This window comes from Eurosta solidaginis, chromosome 4 (genome assembly GCF_040869045.1).
Source record: "Eurosta solidaginis isolate ZX-2024a chromosome 4, ASM4086904v1, whole genome shotgun sequence".
Classification (NCBI taxonomy): Eukaryota; Metazoa; Arthropoda; class Insecta; order Diptera; family Tephritidae; genus Eurosta; species Eurosta solidaginis.
Window position 1 is genome coordinate 139856052 of NC_090322.1, and position 17820 is coordinate 139873871.

The 17820-nt window shown below is 34.6% G+C and overlaps 1 protein-coding gene across 7 annotated transcripts in view; it reads right to left on the bottom strand.

The window, feature by feature from the left end:
* Nucleotides 1-332: 332 nt before the first annotated feature.
* Nucleotides 333-17820, bottom strand: part of LOC137250396 (potassium voltage-gated channel protein Shaker) — a 685128-nt gene continuing 667640 nt past the window's right edge. For 4 of the 7 annotated variants that reach the window (XM_067783115.1, XM_067783114.1, XM_067783112.1 and 1 more), the window contains exon 13: nucleotides 334-13758. The gene's annotated coding sequence lies outside the window, so the exon portion shown is untranslated. Of the gene's footprint in view, nucleotides 13759-17820 lie in introns of all 7 variants that reach the window. The other 3 variants (XM_067783116.1, XM_067783111.1, XM_067783110.1) reach the window with 1 other exon arrangement.

Sequence of the window (17820 nt, forward strand, 5' to 3'; positions counted from 1 at the left end):
ATTTCTAGCTTAATTCACACCGCTCAGTCATGGGACGGCTCTGAAACACTTTTATTTTTGACACGCAGAACGTTTTTAGACGCAAAAAAGAGAAAACACACGCAGCAAAGTTGGATAAGAATTTGAAAGAAAAAGCTTTTAAGTTTATTTCTAGAGATTTCTTAACATAGTCCAAATACTGTGTGATGTCATGCCAAATAAATTTGTGCAAAATGAAAAAAAATCCTAACAAGGGAATACAGAGTTTTATTCATTTGAGCTGTTGATCATGAAACCCAATGATGCTAGACGATTTGCACCAACTATTGAGCTCCCCTAATATAAAAAAAAAAACGAAAACAAAATATAAAATTATAGATTTAAATAAGAACTCAAAATAGTACTATATACCAACTTTTAAAAATTTATTTCATACATTTCGCTTCGTTTTTTATAAATTATTATTATTTTTTCACTTATTTAAAACAATTTAACATTGAAAATAAATAAATATATAAAAGAAAACAGTAGTGATGAAATGTGAGCTACAAAATTTGCTTTATATAAATAACTATTTTTATATTATTTTTTAAACTAATTTTGCACTAAAAAACTATCTAAAGAAATGTAAAATCAATTAATTAAAGGTACACAATTTACACAATTCCAAGAACCTACTCGAACTTAAATTATTTACGTACTTGCACACTACATACTAACTAAACCGAATTAACTTTGTACAAACTTTTTAAGTTAAATTTTTTACTACCAAGTTTGCAACTTGGCAACCCCGGTAAAGGAAATTCACATTTTCTTGGAATTTGTTTCATTTCATAAATAAATTTTTATTTTTTCACTTTATTTGCATTTAGTTATATTACACATTTGTTTTTAATAATATTTTATAAACTACTTAAATTTCCTATTTACATAATTACTTTAATATTTACAAAATGTAACATTTTTTACACATTCATACTATTAACTTTTATTACATATTGTTATTACATTTTTATTATTTTTACTACCCATTGATAATTCTCAACTGCACAGCTCAACCTATTTTGTCGTTAGTTTATATTTAGTGTTTTTGTTAATTAAATTCTAATAATTTATTATTATTTTTATTTTTTACTTTTTGAACACATTTATTCCAAATTTAAACATTTAGTTTGCTTTTAAATTTTACGCTCCAAGAGTCACATAAGCGAACAAATATTTAAATGCATTCATGCGATTAAGGAGATTCAGGATTGTTTTCCCAAGAGATCTGGTTAATGGTGACCTGCAGTTTATATGACAAAAGTTGTACCGTGATTTATCTAATAAACTGACAATCAATGGTTAACAGCGGAATAATGGCAAAACGATCACTTATGATTGAAGGAACAATGAATATTTGAAACAGACGAGGGGAGATAAACAGCACGCGCTTCGGGAAGGTGAGCAATCATTTATATGAACGACAAGCGACAGCCAGTGTTGCTGCAAGTTTTGAAGTTTTGTGCGTCGTCATCTAAGCCAGAAGTGCCCCTGAGAGCTTCGTAGAGCTATATATTATTTATACTATAAAAACGTTGCCTTTCTGTTCTGTTCTGTTCTGCATATCCATGATTTAACCAAACAGAGTATCAAGAGCATGAAAACTTTAATAATGAAAAATATCGACGGTGAAGGCCATATTTCTTAAAATAAAACCCATTGACACAAACCACTTGTCTAAAGCTCGGATAAAAAACAAACAAAAAATCCTGCTCGAAATTCGTATAGTAAAACTTTATTAGTTCAAACCCTATCAACTTTCCTATCGACTTGAGCTATGAAGCACGTGCTTGTTTTCTGTTCTGATCAAGTTGAGGTGCTGTTTTTTACGAGTATTTGTTTAGAAATGCTACCTTTTGTAAAATTATATACATTGTAAAATTATATAATAAATATAGATATCATTTTAATATTTAAAAATATGTTTATTTTAGTACTTAAAGGGATTTAAGGAAAGAACTTTGAAAGCTAAAAATATTAGAAAAGCAGATCGCCAGGCAGATAAGGTGTTCCTAAGCTACCAACTGTATTACATGCAAAAAAATTGGGTGTGACGTTCGATCAAGATCTACATTTTGGCGAACATGCAGCAGCAATTGTATTCAAAATCCAGAGCCGTAACAAAATCCTCAAATCTCTTGCTAGCAGCACTTGGTATAGAGATAAAAAAAATGCTCGTTACCAGTTACAAAACAATTGGCCGACCGTTTGCAAGCTACGCGTTCCCAATATGGTTGCAGAGCCTAAAGGATACATACTGGAAGGAACTGCAGACCTGTCAAAACACCGCTCTCAGAATCGATACAGGTTGTTCTTATATCCACAGAACACAATTTACACAGTGAGGCGAGAGCTCTCCCCATAAGGTAGAGAAATGAAATGCTAAAAAACCGTTTCCGCTGAACATCCAGAAACCTGGGCATACCAACAGGCATGTGATTGAAGTGGTCCTGCCTCCCAGGGACTTAAGAAGTCATCTCCGCAAGCACTATGAGGAAAAACGGCACCTGAGAGCTCAGCCGTACGTGGAATAAGAACACAAAAAGGTTCTCAGTGATATCCACAAAAAGGCGTCTGACCTCTATGCCAGGAATTGCCCGGCGAACGCCATTCTTTGAGTCATATACCCTGAACTCGCCGAAGAGGAACGCAAACTTCTTAGGGAGATATGCGTCACTCTAGTTCAACTGTAACAGGTAAAGTACGTCCTGGTTACATATGACACCAACCATCTCTTCCATTGTAATGTAGAACCAACGCCTCTAACACCGCTCTCTCTCTCTGGTCCACCCCGGTTGAAAGTGCTAGTTTCGTTGGACTCTCGTGATAATTTGTGAGTGATCTTGGATGAGGTGAATTCACGCTGTGTGAATTTTTGCTGTAAACCAGGGCACTTTATTTAGTGGACCTTAACATTCTGGTCAGCCAAAGTAGCGCCGCTTAGATATGTACATATGTACTTTTCTTTGTACATTAGAGTTTCCCAACTATCGATGGCATTATTGATACTATTGATCTTTTGAACCCATCGCGAATGTTGAGTTCAGTTTTTTGTCAAATGTATTACTCGCTAACTATCAATATAGGAAATTAATCTTAATATAAATATTTACATTTGTTATATCGCCAGAATTTAACCAATTGTGCAATTTTCAACAATAACGTTACAGTTTTTATATTTCAATGCGGTGGCAAGTGCTTACCTACCATACCAAAGGCACTAGGTTCATACACTGGGTGAAGTAAAATCTAGCATGACAACGTTTCTGAAAAATGTTTTAAAATTAAACCACCCCTCAATAGTAGTTTGAGAAACTATATAAGTCTGTTCCAGCAACGGAAAATTCTCTGCGAAGAAACATCGGCACAGCAGAGTAAGCAAGAAAACTCTACGTCCCTCTAACTATTGGGAAAGAATTAAAAGTAGAACATCGCAAATAGGAGAAGAATCTCGTCATTAACCATCCCAGAGTTACATCGCAATAATACTAATAATATAATTCTCATGGAGAGCAAAATACCTGGTGGTTACACTGGATAGAATCCTAACGTAAAATGTTCATCTAGATGTTAATTTAAACAAGTCAACAAGAGCTTTCTTCGGCTGCACCCGACTCTACGGTAAAACATGGGTCTATCTCACATATACTGGACATTTTGTACTGTTGTGAAGCCAATAGTCATCTATGCTTCCATTGTATGGTGGCCGAAGACCACGCAAAGAAACCAATAATAAATTAAGCAAACTTATAAAGCATCGAATAGGCAGACAGCTTCACGTGCATTCAGTCTTACACAGCTCCTTCTAAGCTAGTAGTTGAGCAGACTACGTAGCAGCACTAAGGTCCAGTGCGTTTATGTAGACTCACAAAGGCAGACACTATGGAAACAATAAGTAACTGGTAAACAAAGCAATTCAGACAATACTGGATTGAATAACCAGGGCAAAGCCGCTAAACTGTTTATCCACCTAGCAACGAAACCATAAGCATAACTTATTAATTCAAACATAGATGACCTACGAACCCTAATTGGGTACGATACACGACCTAAAGTCTACGATATCACCTAAGTCAAATCTATCGGATACACAAATATGTCGCGTTTGTGAGCTGGAGGATGAAATGCTGAATCACACCTTTTGCTACAGACGCCTTGTCTAATGGCCACATGCTCTTTGAAACTTTTACCTTCTGTTAGCCTCGCTGACCCGGTCCTGGGTAATGCTCTAAATGATTCCCAGCCGTTCTAGGACGTTCCTCGCTTCAGCGATATCAAAAGTCCGTGTTCGGCGAGCCATCTCATCGTCCATCTACGGTGCATCGGCATTCAAGTCAAGGAAAACCTACACCGTATATGCAAGATTGTTGGTTTACCTTCTACATTTACCAAGCAGACTTGATAATATTATCGGTACTATTTGTATCAAATAATATTAGCCGGGGAGGCATACTAGCGGAAATCTATGATCGAAACACACACGCTGGGTCCTACAGTATACTTAAGTCTTATTTTTGAAGGAAAACTTAAATGTCACTTAAATTTATTTACGGATTGTTATTGAAATGCGTCTTCCTGCTTTATTAATTGTATATGATCTCTACCTAAACACGATAAACACGGTAGCCACATCAAAAGAAAAGCGAAAAGTTCATATAAAAATGCGCAAGAAAAAATTTCGTTTAGCAAGTAGCAATTATCGTCCAAGAAAGCTCATATGCTTTGTGCTACCTTTTCCCAAAGATTTTGTTTAGCAAACGTGCAGGGGAGCACTGATGACAACCCTAAAGGAACATAGTTGGTTAAATACCAGGAATAACACTGTTTGTATGTATGAGTTGTTTGAATGGCTTTTGCATCTATTTGGGCACTGGCGTTCTTTTTACCTTGTTTAGTATATTTGCTTATAATTTAGGGCATTTTCAATTCGAAGATTTTAATTTCAACTAATTTTCATCAAGCAAGGAAGTGGCACCGCTTAGTAAAAGCAGAAAGATATAAGAAAATGGAAACATTTTTTGGTTACTCCTATTTGTTCCACAGAAAATACAACATACAAAATTTTTCTTGGATTCCGAGCTATAGCACCCCGGAATGACCCCAAATGACCCCGAGGGAGTCCCCAAAAAGATCCCGGAATGACCCACGAATGACCCCCAAATGACCCCGAGGGAGTCCCCAAAAAGATCCCGGAATGACCCCAAATGAACCCGAGGGAGTCCCCAAAACCATCCCGAAATGACCCCGAGGAAGTCCCCAAAATAAATCCGGAATGACCCCCAAATGACCCCGAGGGAGTCCCAAAAAGGTCACGGAAGGACCCCGAGGTACTCCCCTAAACCATGCCAAAGTGTCCCAGAAATTACCCCAAATGGCCCCCAAAAAACTCCGCGAATACTCCCCAAAATCATCTCAATATTACCCTAAGAAGCTTCAAAACTACACGCGAACTGGTTACGCATATGGTTATATTTTCAGGGCATCTCGATGTTTTATTTTTTTATTTTTGAATAACTGAATTAAAACTAAAATTTTATTGTTATTCCAAATTTTGTAAATAATGAATAATAACTCAACTCTTTATTCAAAATTTGCAAAAATAAGAATGGGCGTTTATCATCAATTAGAATATTTTTAATAACGAGAAAATGTTATTCATTATTCAAGAAATGCTTGAATAAAAAATACCATGTTATTCATCACTCAAGTTTTCTTGAATAATGAATAAAAATTTATTTTTTATTTTTTCGTCAATGGTTATTCAAATTTGTTGATAACGCCCATCCCTGGTATTAACCATGCAGGATACAGAGTTGCATTTATGAGGAAATATAGTTACATATCATATCTAAATAGCTAATTTTCGGAATTTAGGTAATATAGTTACATAGTTAGTTCCAGTTCATACACATTAACGAATTTCCGCCAACGAATTTGGTTTCACCCGATAAGTGGGCGAAAGCGCGACAGTAGGTACGGAGTTAACCGTAACCGTCACCCTTTATCGAGTGAAAAAAATTTTGTTTAATGTGTATGAACTGGGACTTTAAATGTATTGCGGGTAAGTGAACAATGGATGATTGCTCAATATCGACGACTGCAACTATCGATGGTTAGCAAACTCTAATGTATGCGTTAACAATCATAAATTATTATGGTTTGGAAAGAATGTATGGAAACTAATTGCTAGAATTTCGAGGGTATGGTGTCCTTTTGGTTTAAAAATTTTGATAAGCATTTGTATTTGTGTAACTACATGTGTGTGAGTGAGTGCGTGGACGGTATTCAAAGCTGTTGAATTTACACTTTTATTTTTTACATTCACACTTGGCTTTATACATACTTATGTGTGTGTATTTTATTTATATATGAATATTTTCTAAATTTATTATTTACATATTTAATACATATTGTTGGTAGCCTTTTAAATTAATTTATTATTATTTTTTAGTTCTATTTACACAATAATATTTTGATATTTAATTTACAAATAGTGCAACTTAAAAAAATTGCATATTTTCAGTCGTAATTTTTGTGTGATTATATGTATGTTTGTATGCTTGTATTTTTAGTTGTTGTTGTGGTTTCTGAAGAACTGGTGTGACAATTATGACATGGATTCTGCTGAAAAAAAGAAGACAAATAATAACAAAGACTTTAAACCATGAATACTTTCAAGCGTTTGCAAAGCAATGAACTGAGCTAAAAAGTTGTAGCGCTAAATGAAAAGCATGAGCTTAAATAAAATAGATTTTTGTGTATTTGAATAAAAATTGTTTATAGTTAACGCACACAAAATATTACACAAAAAAGGGAGCCTTTTATTTGCTTGGTTTGAATGCGTCACATTCTTTTGTTTGTTTCTTTCTTTGTATGTATGTGTTTATGCAATCATAAGAACTGTTAACGGTTCGTTTATTTTTTTACTTTTGTATCGTCCGTCCCATGGAAGACTAACATGTTCTATTATTTGCTTCAGAAACGACTAAGCACAGGTCAGTTGTTCGTGTTGTATGCTAACATAGTTGTAATGTGCTAGTTCTCCGCGGATAATGAATCGTGCTTGTCTTCTATGGGAATTTGAAAGTTGCTAGTTGTATTTCTTGTCGATGGTGACACTTTTTCATAAACTGGCATTTACGATATTTTACTTTTTTCCCATTTTGTACTTTTACCATTTTTGTTGGTGGGTTTGAAGAAAGCTGGTACTATTTTATTTAGGTAGTTAAAAAAAATACCGCAACACAATTGTATTGAGAATAAATGCAAGCAACGTAGAGCGTTTTTCAATTTCAATTTAAGTGAGAGTTAAATTTTATTTTTGGGTCGTGTAAAACCATTTACCTATATATTCAATACTGCAAATGGATAAAGAATTTATCGACCCCAGTTATAGTTTTATTTATAATAATACGCCTGATCCATATTTTGGCCTATATCTTAGAAACGGGTTGAGATATTCCAAAAAAATTTGAAACTCTTTTAAAACCCTCATGACCAGCTTTAATTTGATATCCATATTGTACAAACACATTGGAAAGATACACGGGTCCATATAATGGGTCTCAATACCCTAGGGGCCAAGCGGTCTAAAATATATCTGTATATTTTATACTGTCTGAAAAAACAGTGAACGTTGCTCTCAATTCTTTGCAGTGGTTTTAAGTGATACGAGTACAAACATACAGACAGAAAAAAATTCTGAAAACTGTTGAATTGGATTCGGGGTCTAATAAGATCCCCTTCTATACATTTTTTTTCAAATATCTTAAGTGTGCAGAAATGACCTTGAAGTCATTTAAAAGTGTGCCACGGCTCACCCTCCTCACTGGTAGTTGTTTTTTATTTGAGTAAATGGGGTCACATGGACTGGGGTTTTCGAAAAGTGTCCCGTGCTCCTCCTTCCCCATTGGTAATATTTTTTTTTTTAATCGTTGAAACTCTAAGTCTATTTGATATTGCTTAATGTTTTTGGTTCATGGATCATAGATGTTGAGATATAAGAGATGTCGGCGGTGGAACTCTACGCCCTTGAAACGTTTTTATAACTCAGACTTTAGTTCATATAGACAAATGATTTTTAATACATCGGCCATATAGATCATGTTTATATCAGTCGTTATAACTTTGAGTATATTTGACCTAGACCTAGATTTGTTATCAACACCATGTACCCATTCAGTCTATGATAGGTTCGCACGAACCAGCCAGGTTAACCTAACCATGATTTGTTATCTGTGGGATAATTTTTGAATTGATTTTGGAATCATATCGGTATTTATTTAAGACTAATCTTTATAATAATTTCTCCGATAAGTTCGGATTTTCCAGGTTCCAGGGCTATGCTTGGCTATTTCAAGATTATTTCAGGATTGTTAAGGAAATGTTTAGAAATTGTTTTTTGTTCCTTTCTGGACAGTTTCAAGATTATTTCAGGGCTATTCCGGGATCGTTTAAGGGTTGGGTTATGGGAACTGTATCGGACCAGTATCTGATTATTTTCGCAATTATTTGGAGACTATTCCTTCACCATTTAGGGATTAAAAATAAATGTAAGGCGTGATAACCTCCGAAGAGATTTTAGGTCGAGCTTCTCTTCCAAATTTGCGTCGTGCTCCTTTTAATTTTTCCTACAAATTGGCGCGACGGGATATACTTATTTTATGCCGATTCCGAACGGCATCTGCAAGGCAGATGAGTATTCACTGAAACGCTTTTCATGGCAGAAATACACTCGGAGCGCTCGCTGAACACTGCCGAGGGGCGACACCGCTTAGAAAAATTTTCATCTAATTGAAAAACTTATTTCTATAATTTTGATGTTGCTTTGCCCGGGGCGTGAACCCAAGATCTTCGGTGTGGTAGGCGGAGCACGCTACCATCACACCATGGCGGCCACAATTTAGAGATTATCTACGGATAGTTTCACGAATATTTTCGAGACAGTTGTAGAACTGTTTCGGACCATTTCGGGGTTATTCTCGGAGCCGTTTCGCGGCTGTTTAAGAGTTTTATCGGAACGATTTCAGGGAAATTTTGGGATTCTTCCCAAAAGCCCAGTTCGGATAATTTTGAAAAGAAGTGTTCTCTGGAGGCTATCTGCGTTCTGGTGAGTCAAAGAAAACATTCAGTCTGTATATTTTAGTCGCCTTTACGACAGGTATGTCTACAGCGGAAATATTCTTAGCCCAAGTTTACTTTTAACGAGATTATCTTCATTTTCGTACTTAACTCCTAATAGTTAGTTCAATAAGATTTCCCATTTATATCATTCCCTTCGATAATCTGTGATTATGAACAAATTTGAGAGATGCCGATATTTTTCATAGACAAAGCTCCCCCTCTAGGTTGTAATCTCTACGCGAAGTAAAAGCACGAAATAGAAGAGAAACGTGAAAACTGGACAGCTTATAGTCTGGTTCTCAGGGATGGAGCATACATGAAAGCCTTTTTTTATCTACATAGTGTGGATTTATTAGTGCATGTGTAAACGTGGTCTAAGCCCATTAACCAACTAGGAGTTATTGTTCTAGGTGCTATTTTTGGTAGATGCCGATGAGTAACAGTTGTTTTTTACGTTGCTTACATTTATCTGGCCTCAAAACAAGTTACGAAATGTGAATTTCTTCACAATTACTTTTCTTATTATTTACAAACATTCAATTCAATGGTTTCCATCAGAGTTTACTTTTCTTAGGGAAGGTGGTACCGTGTGTGTGTGGGGTGGGTTCTCATTATTTTTGTACGCAAGCCTGATTTTTGTTATGTTATTTTATTTTTTTGATATATCAATGTATATATAAGTACATGTATGCTAAGTGTGTTAAAACTTCGCGCCTAAAGACAATCTAGTAATCGGTAAATGCTGTTAAGTTTTTTGTTTACTTTTTTTGAATTCAGAGTTTGGAGGTTTTCATATTTTTCCATTTTTTTACGTTGTTGTTTTATGTATATAGAATATTTGTATTTACATCTTGGCTCATTTTACATTTATGCTAATTAATTAATTCATTTATCGGTTTTGCTTTATCTCATTTTTTTCTTAATGTATCTAATAATTTATCTATTAACGGCAGTTTAGTTTTTAAGGGATTTACATTACATAAACAAGTAAACATTTTAATATTTATTCTTGATATAGCAACTTAAATAAGAGATATGGAAATTCTCAAATAATGCCATTTGGCAAAATAGATACATTTTTGCTAAAATCAGTGTTTTAGTATTGAAAAATAAGAAACTAAATGCTAAAATTTAAAACATAACTTCATGTTGATAAAATACATTTTAATATGAAGTTGATAGAGCGTTGGCGTTATTTTGGGCGATTTCTGAACTGAGCATGTTGTTGTTAAAATTTTGAATTTTTAAATTACACTAAATCGCTGTCTTATATATTTGTTTGTTGTTGCTCTAGCTTTATGCTTCACTTTGTGGCTGCGTTATTTTTTTTACTTTGCCATAAATTTAATATACGCTTCTACACCTACATACCTTTTCTCATTTAAGGTGTTTGCTGTTAGACAATTTTTATATGTTCTGAGAATATCGCTAGTTTAGATCATAGTACTAATGGGTTGTTGTTTTTAACTCATTACTATTTACTTAAAAGGGAAGTAATGCATTTGGCCAGTGTATTCTATTAAAATTTTCTCATGCGTAAGCTTTATTTGATGCCTAGTTAGTAGAATAGCCACTATTTCCAAAAGTAACAAAACTGGTTCGTGTTATTCCCTCATGGATCTGCCCATTCTAACACCATCACTATTTGTTGTCACAACTACCATATGTCGTAGCCGACAAGTGCAACCACGAAGAGCTTAGCATATTTCAAGACGAAGAACTCTCGGTCCATGAGTTACTTATTGGTTACTTATCGGTTTTTATCGAGGTTTGCCACTCGGGGCAGTATCGTGTTAAACGATCATGATGAATGGTGAATCGTATTAATAACATACGTTAAATAGTGAGAATGCGTACTCGTTAGATCTGTAATGGATTATTATATATTCTTATAAAATGGTTGCCAGTTTCATATTTATCATTTAGTGGGATATGGTATCCGATCCGTGATCGAATAACGCGAAACGCTCCTAGATGTTTAAAATTATATTGCTCAAAACGTAATTTTAGTATCCCAAAAAGTAGTATTGATTTCTAGAAAACGATTTTTGAGCCTTCGAACCATTCTTAGTTGTTGTTAAGACTACGATGGGCATATTGATTTAACTTTACTTAAGAAAAGCCCTTGGCTGTGATAGTGTACTCTTGCCTTCTAGAGGTGCACATCTGAAACAATTTTTTAGTTAATCAAATTTGGATTGTTCTAAAACTTTCAATGGCAATACAAAATATCGAATATTATATGTACGAGTCTCCCTATTTGTTTTAATTGTCACTCAGCTGCCTCATTCGATCTAGTTATGTCCATAATTCTTTAGCATATATCAGCGCCCAAGCGATGAAGTGCATACGCGAGTTTCGTTTATTAGTTAAATTTTTTGTTTACGGGCGTAAAAAAGCTCCGCACAAAAATGTGAAGTATACCACAAACGATTTTAATGCACTCAAAACAAAGGAAAAAAAATTGATATTCTAAAATTTTTAGAAATGCTCGAAAATTTTGGAAAATTAGGCAAGTTTATTTAGTTTGGACCATTCAGATACTAAGGGTTTCATACAAGTTTAGTGGCGTGCTATTTCGATATTTTTTAATCTTAAGATGCGTTAAAATCATAGAAAAAACTATCCTATATCACAAGGCTAAATAAACCTGTATCATTCCCGATACTCAACCCATATAAAGGTTCGAAACTCTTTTAAATTGATATGATATCCAAACGTTTGCCAAAATAAAAGATTCACAAGTTTACCCTACCCATTATCTTATACGATATCGAAAGGTTAGATAATGGATAAATATGGATAGTATGATGGAAATGTGAGCTAGTATAGCTAAAACGCCCCTCACATAAGATTTTTGATGCAGCTGAAATAAATAAATCTATCGTCGCGTAAATTTCGCTCTTCGCTTTCATTGCGTTCACCTTCATGTAGGTAATTACGGGGATTCCATTTTTGACACGACGAAGGTCGTCGCGGTTATTTCGCGGCGGCAGGGCATTATATATAATTCAAGATTTAAGATGTGAAATTGCAAAATAATAAAAAAAAAATTATATTTAATTATACTTTGTTTTGATATATACATCACTATCCTTCTTTGTTGGCATTACTTTTTAAGTTTCTTACTTGAAGTTGCATTTGTAGTAAGTTTTAAAAGTTGAAATATAGTAGTTATATGGAGACATTGATTGCAGTTTGTTTATAGCGAGTTTATAGTCGTCTTAGTGTGAGCGTGCTTTTAAGTTTGACCACTTTTGCCTGTATAACTCGTTTTTATAAGCAGTCTTATCCATGTTTCGCAGTTTTTACATAATCGTTTTGTTGTTACTAAATATTTCGCTATCTTTTTAATTTTAATATATTTTCAGTGATAATGGTGTTGCATTTAGTTGCACTGATAATTTGCATCATAACTATTCAATTTGCTCTTATTTATTTTTTTCTGTGAGTAAGCGATCAATAATTTTTATACTCAGCTTTGCGAAATTGAACGACTTAAACCAATATTCCAAAGGACCCGATTGAGCATTTTCGTCTCTTCGGATGCTTGATAATTTGAGCAAGTAATAAGGTTCCTCAAAAGAAAAGCACACAGCCTTAATCGAATTATAACCACACCAAAATGTATACTTCAAACATTTTCAAAAACACAAAATTGTGATAATTTAATAATATGAGGTATTATTACAAAGTAAAGAGCAGATCCCGTTATATGTGTCTGAAACATGACAGTGTGTTAAGCGACTAACTCAAACGCATAATGTAGAAGTACCCAAGTGAGGAAACTGTCGCATAAAGGCAGGCAATAAAAGCAGCGTTAAAACAAAGCTGATGAACAGTTGTTTTTCAACGCCTTGCCATTGCTCAATTATATGGAGGGCTCTTCTCATCAACTGATTTTATTTTTTTTCAATTCACTGGTATAGGGAGTGTTAAAAGGAGATGGAAAACGCAAAATGTAAGCAACACTTTGACAATAATTTACTGCTTTGGTGATCAATTTTTTATAAAAAAAATATTTTTTAACATCACTTTAAGTTATTTTTTTAGAAAATGCATCTAATTTAGTGCATTATTTTCCCACAACACAGAAGAATTCCAAAGTTTTAGAGAACACTTCATTCCATTCGCATAACACCAACATGCAGATTTTGACAAACTGAACAAAGGTGTGTTGTTGCTGTAGAGATGAGCCTAACAAATAGTTGAACCATGCATGCATTTCGGGGAATTCGTATATTTTTTCAGTATAACGAACCAGTAACCATTTGGAATTTAAAATATACTATGGTTGTATAAAATATATACTATGGTTGTATCCCTTAGTAAGGGAGTTCACAAATTTGTGTATTTTACTTTGGAAATGTTGCTATAGCAATTATAAGCTAATTAAATATTTTTTGTTAATTTTGTTTACTTTAGTTCCATATTTGTTGTAATTGTGTAAATATTATAATTTTTGTTGCTGTGTGTTTGTTTTGTTTAGTTCTAGCTTCAATTAACTAAATTATTTGTCTACTTAAATTTAATTTTAAACAGCTTTTGTAGTCGGTTCTGGCATCCAACGCAACATTTCACAAGGCCAACTTAGAGCACAAGACGTCGTTTTTACTGCGGTTGCGGCAAAAAAGATGAAATAGCAAATTGGAAAAGAACAAAATTTATTTAGTTTAAAAGCCGGCAAGCATGCACATACATTTTTATGGCTATTGATTAAATTTTATATATATGTAATGTTTTTTAATGTTTTTACAATAAAATAGTGCACAAAAGAGTAGAAATTATAATTTGAAAAGTTCATTACGCATATGGCTGAGAGTTTGATTATACTTTGTGACAGTGGCAAAAACTCTTTTTACGAGACGTACGTTAAGACGTAGCACTAGCCTAGCACAAAAATACTTAAAACTTATAATTTCGAATACACCCTTAAAACCTGGACATAGGAGTTAAAATTCGTTTACAGAGATTGGAAAAGACAGTTTTATACACACACAAAAAAAAAAAAAAAAAAAAAAAAAAAAAAGACGGCAATGCTAATACTTTTCAAAACTAACTTTGGAGTCAACACTGTTGCATGTTGTATTAAGTAATGACAGCGTTCAATAGCAAGCCGCAGTGGTGTCGTGGTAGCGTGATCCGTTCCACACCGCAAGTTTTGGGTTTAAGTCCAGGAAGCAACATCTTTTTTTTATTTTTATTATTATACTTTAAATTCTGTTTTTAGAATAGTTTTTTAGCTTTTCTTGGGAATAAAATTCACACTACTTATTTTTTTTTATAGAAAGTGCGACTTTAATAGGTTAACTAAAGTTGAATCCTGCCGGAGTTGCACTTGTACTGAGAAAACTTGAACATAGTCGTAGAGCCATCCTCGTCAATTTGAAAAAGGTTTATAAAGGCAAATTTCTAATGATAAGGTGGCATTTTAGTTATAGAAACCATGTTTTGAACGCCGTACCGGCACAACTGGTGCTGGGGCGCACATTGGAGATTAAGCACTAATTTCATTCAAAACCACTTACAGGTTCGAAAAATCAACCGATTGCAACAATGTTTACACAGAAACTTTCGTAATTGAATTCTGAAGAGACTCACATCGCTTGATTCTTCAAATTAATTTGTTTATTGAACAATTTATTGCAAAATAGCCTATTCTTTGCAGAACTTTATATTATAATACGTATTTATGTATCACTTTCGTTACATACAATTTTTGCTCAATACTTAAGAAAACAAGTAAGGAAGGCTAAGTTCGGGTGTAACCGAACATTACATACTCAGTTGAGAGCTGTGGAGACAAAGTAAGGGAAAATCACCATGCTGTAAAAAGTCCTAGGGTAACCCTGGAATGTGTTTGTATGACATGTGTATCAAATGGAAGGTATTAAAGAGTATTTTAAGAGGAAGTGGGCCATAGTTCTATAGATGAACGCATTTTCGAGATATCGCCATAAAGATGGACCAGGAGTGACTCTGAAATTTTTGTGTACTATATGGGTATCAAATGAAAGGTGTTAATGAGCATTTTAAAAGGGCGTGGGCCTTAGTTCTATAGGTGGACGCCTTTTCGAGATATCGCCATAAAGGTGGACCAGGGGTGACTATGGAATTTGTTTGTACGATATGGGTATCAAATGAAAGGTGTTAATGAGTATTTTAAAAGGGCGTGGGCCTTAGTTCTATAGGTGGACGCCTTTTCAAGATATCGCCATAAAGGTGGACCAGGGGTGACTCTAGAATTTGTTTGTACGATATGAGTATCAAATGAAAGGTGTTAATGAGTATTTTAAAAAGGAGTGGGCCTTAGTTCTATATGTGGATGCCTTTTCGAGATATCGCCATAAACGTGGACCAGGGGTGACTCTAGAATGCGTTTGTACAATATGGGTATCAAACGAAAGGTGTTAATAAGTGTTTTAAAAGGGAGTGGGCCTTAGTTCTATGGGTGGACGCCTTTTCGGGATATCGCCATAAACGTGGACCAGCGGTGACTCTAGAATGCATTTGTACAATACGGGTATCAAATGAAAGGTGTTAATGAGTATTTTAAAAGGGCGTGAGCCTTAGTTCTATAGGTGGACGCCTTTTCGAGATATCGCCATAAAGGTGGACCAGGGGTGACTATAGAATTTGTTTGTACGATATGGGTATCAAATGAAAGGTGTTAATGAGTATTTTGAAAGGGCGTGGGGCTTAGTTCTATAGGTGGACGCCTTTTCGAGATATCGCCATAAAGGTGGACCAGGGGTGACTATAGAATTTGTTTGTACGATATGGGTATCAAATGAAAGGTGTTAATGAGTATTTTAAAAGGGCGTGGGCCTTAGTTCTATAGGTGGACGCCTTTTCGAGATATCGCCATAAAGGTGGACCAGGGGTGACTATAGAATTTGTTTGTACGATATGGGTATCAAATGAAAGGTGTTAATGAGTATTTTAAAAGGGCGTGGGCCTTAGTTCTATATGTGGACGCCTTTTCGAGATATCGCCATAAAGGTGGACCAGGGGTGACTCTAGAATTTATTTTGTAGGATATGGGTATCAAATGAAAGGTGTTAATGAGTATTTTAAAAGGGTGTGGGCCTTAGTTCTATAGGTGGACGCCTTTTCAAGATATCGCCATAAAGGTGGACCAGGGGTGACTCTAGAATTTGTTTGTACGATATGGGTATCAAATTAAAGGTATTAATGAGGGTTTTAAAAGGGAGTGGCCCTTAGTTGTATATGTGAAGGCGTTTTCGAGATATCGACCAAAATGTGGACGAGGGTGATCCAGAACATTATCTGTCGGGTACCGCTAATTTATTTATATATGTAATACCACGAACAGTATTCCTTCCAAGATTCCAAGGGCTTTTGATTTCGCCCTGCAAAACTTTTTCATTTTCTTCTACTTAATATGGTAGGTGTCACACCCATTTTACCAAGATTTTTTCTAAAGTTATATTTTGCGTCAATAGACCAATACAATTACCATGTTTCATCCCTTTTTTCGTATTTGGTATATAATTATGGCATTTTTTTAATTTTTCGTAATTTTCGATGTCGAAAAAGTGGGCGTGGTCATGGTCGGATTTCGGCCATTTTTTACACCAATACAAAGTGAGTTCAGATAAGTACGTGTACTGAGTTTAGTAAAGATATATCGATTTTTGCTCAAGTTATCCTGTTAACGGCCGAGCGGAAGGACAGACGGTCGACTGTGTACAAAAACTGGGCGTTGGCTTCAACCGATTTCGCCCTTTTTCACAGAAATTAGTTATCGTCCTATATTCTAAGCCTCTACCTAATTTCACAAGGATTGGTCAATTTTTGTTCGACTTATGGCATTAAAAGTATCCTAGACAAATTAAATGAAAAAGGGCGGAGCCACGCCCATTTTGAAATTTTCTTTTATTTTTGGATTTTGTTGCAACATGTCATTACTGGAGTTGAATGTTGACATAATTTACTTATATACTGTAAAATTTGATTAAAAAATTTTTTTTTTAAAAAGTGGGCGTGGTCGTTCTCCGATTTTGCTAATTTATTAAGCAGACATATAGTAATAAGAGTAACGTTCCTGCCAAATTTCATCATGATATCTTCAACGACTGCCAAATTACAGCTTGCAAAACTTCTAAATTACCTTCTTTTAAAAGTGGGCGGTGCCACTCCCATTGTCCAAAATTTTACTAGTTTTCTATTCTGCGTTATAAGTTCAATTCACCTACCAAGTTTCATCGCTTAATCCGTATTTGGTAATGAATTATCGCACTTTTTCGATTTTTCGAAATTTTCGATATCGAAAAAGTGGGCGTGGTTATTGTCCGATATCGTTCATTTTAAATAGCGATCTGAGATGAGTACCCAGGAACCTACATACCAAATTTCACCAAGATACCTCAAAATTTACTCAAGTTATCGTGTTAACGGACAGACGGACGGACGGACGGACATGGCTCAATCGAATTAATACTGATGATTTTGATATATGGAAGTCTATATCTATCTCGATTCCTTTATACCTGTACAACCAACCATTATCCAATCAAAGTTAATATACTCTGTGAGCTCTGCTGAGTATAATGATATACACTTTAAGAGATAGTAGGTATTGCTAATTGACATTCGTTTTGCAAAATTAATTTACTTAAACAATTTTTTAAAGAACATTTTGTAAAACTGTTT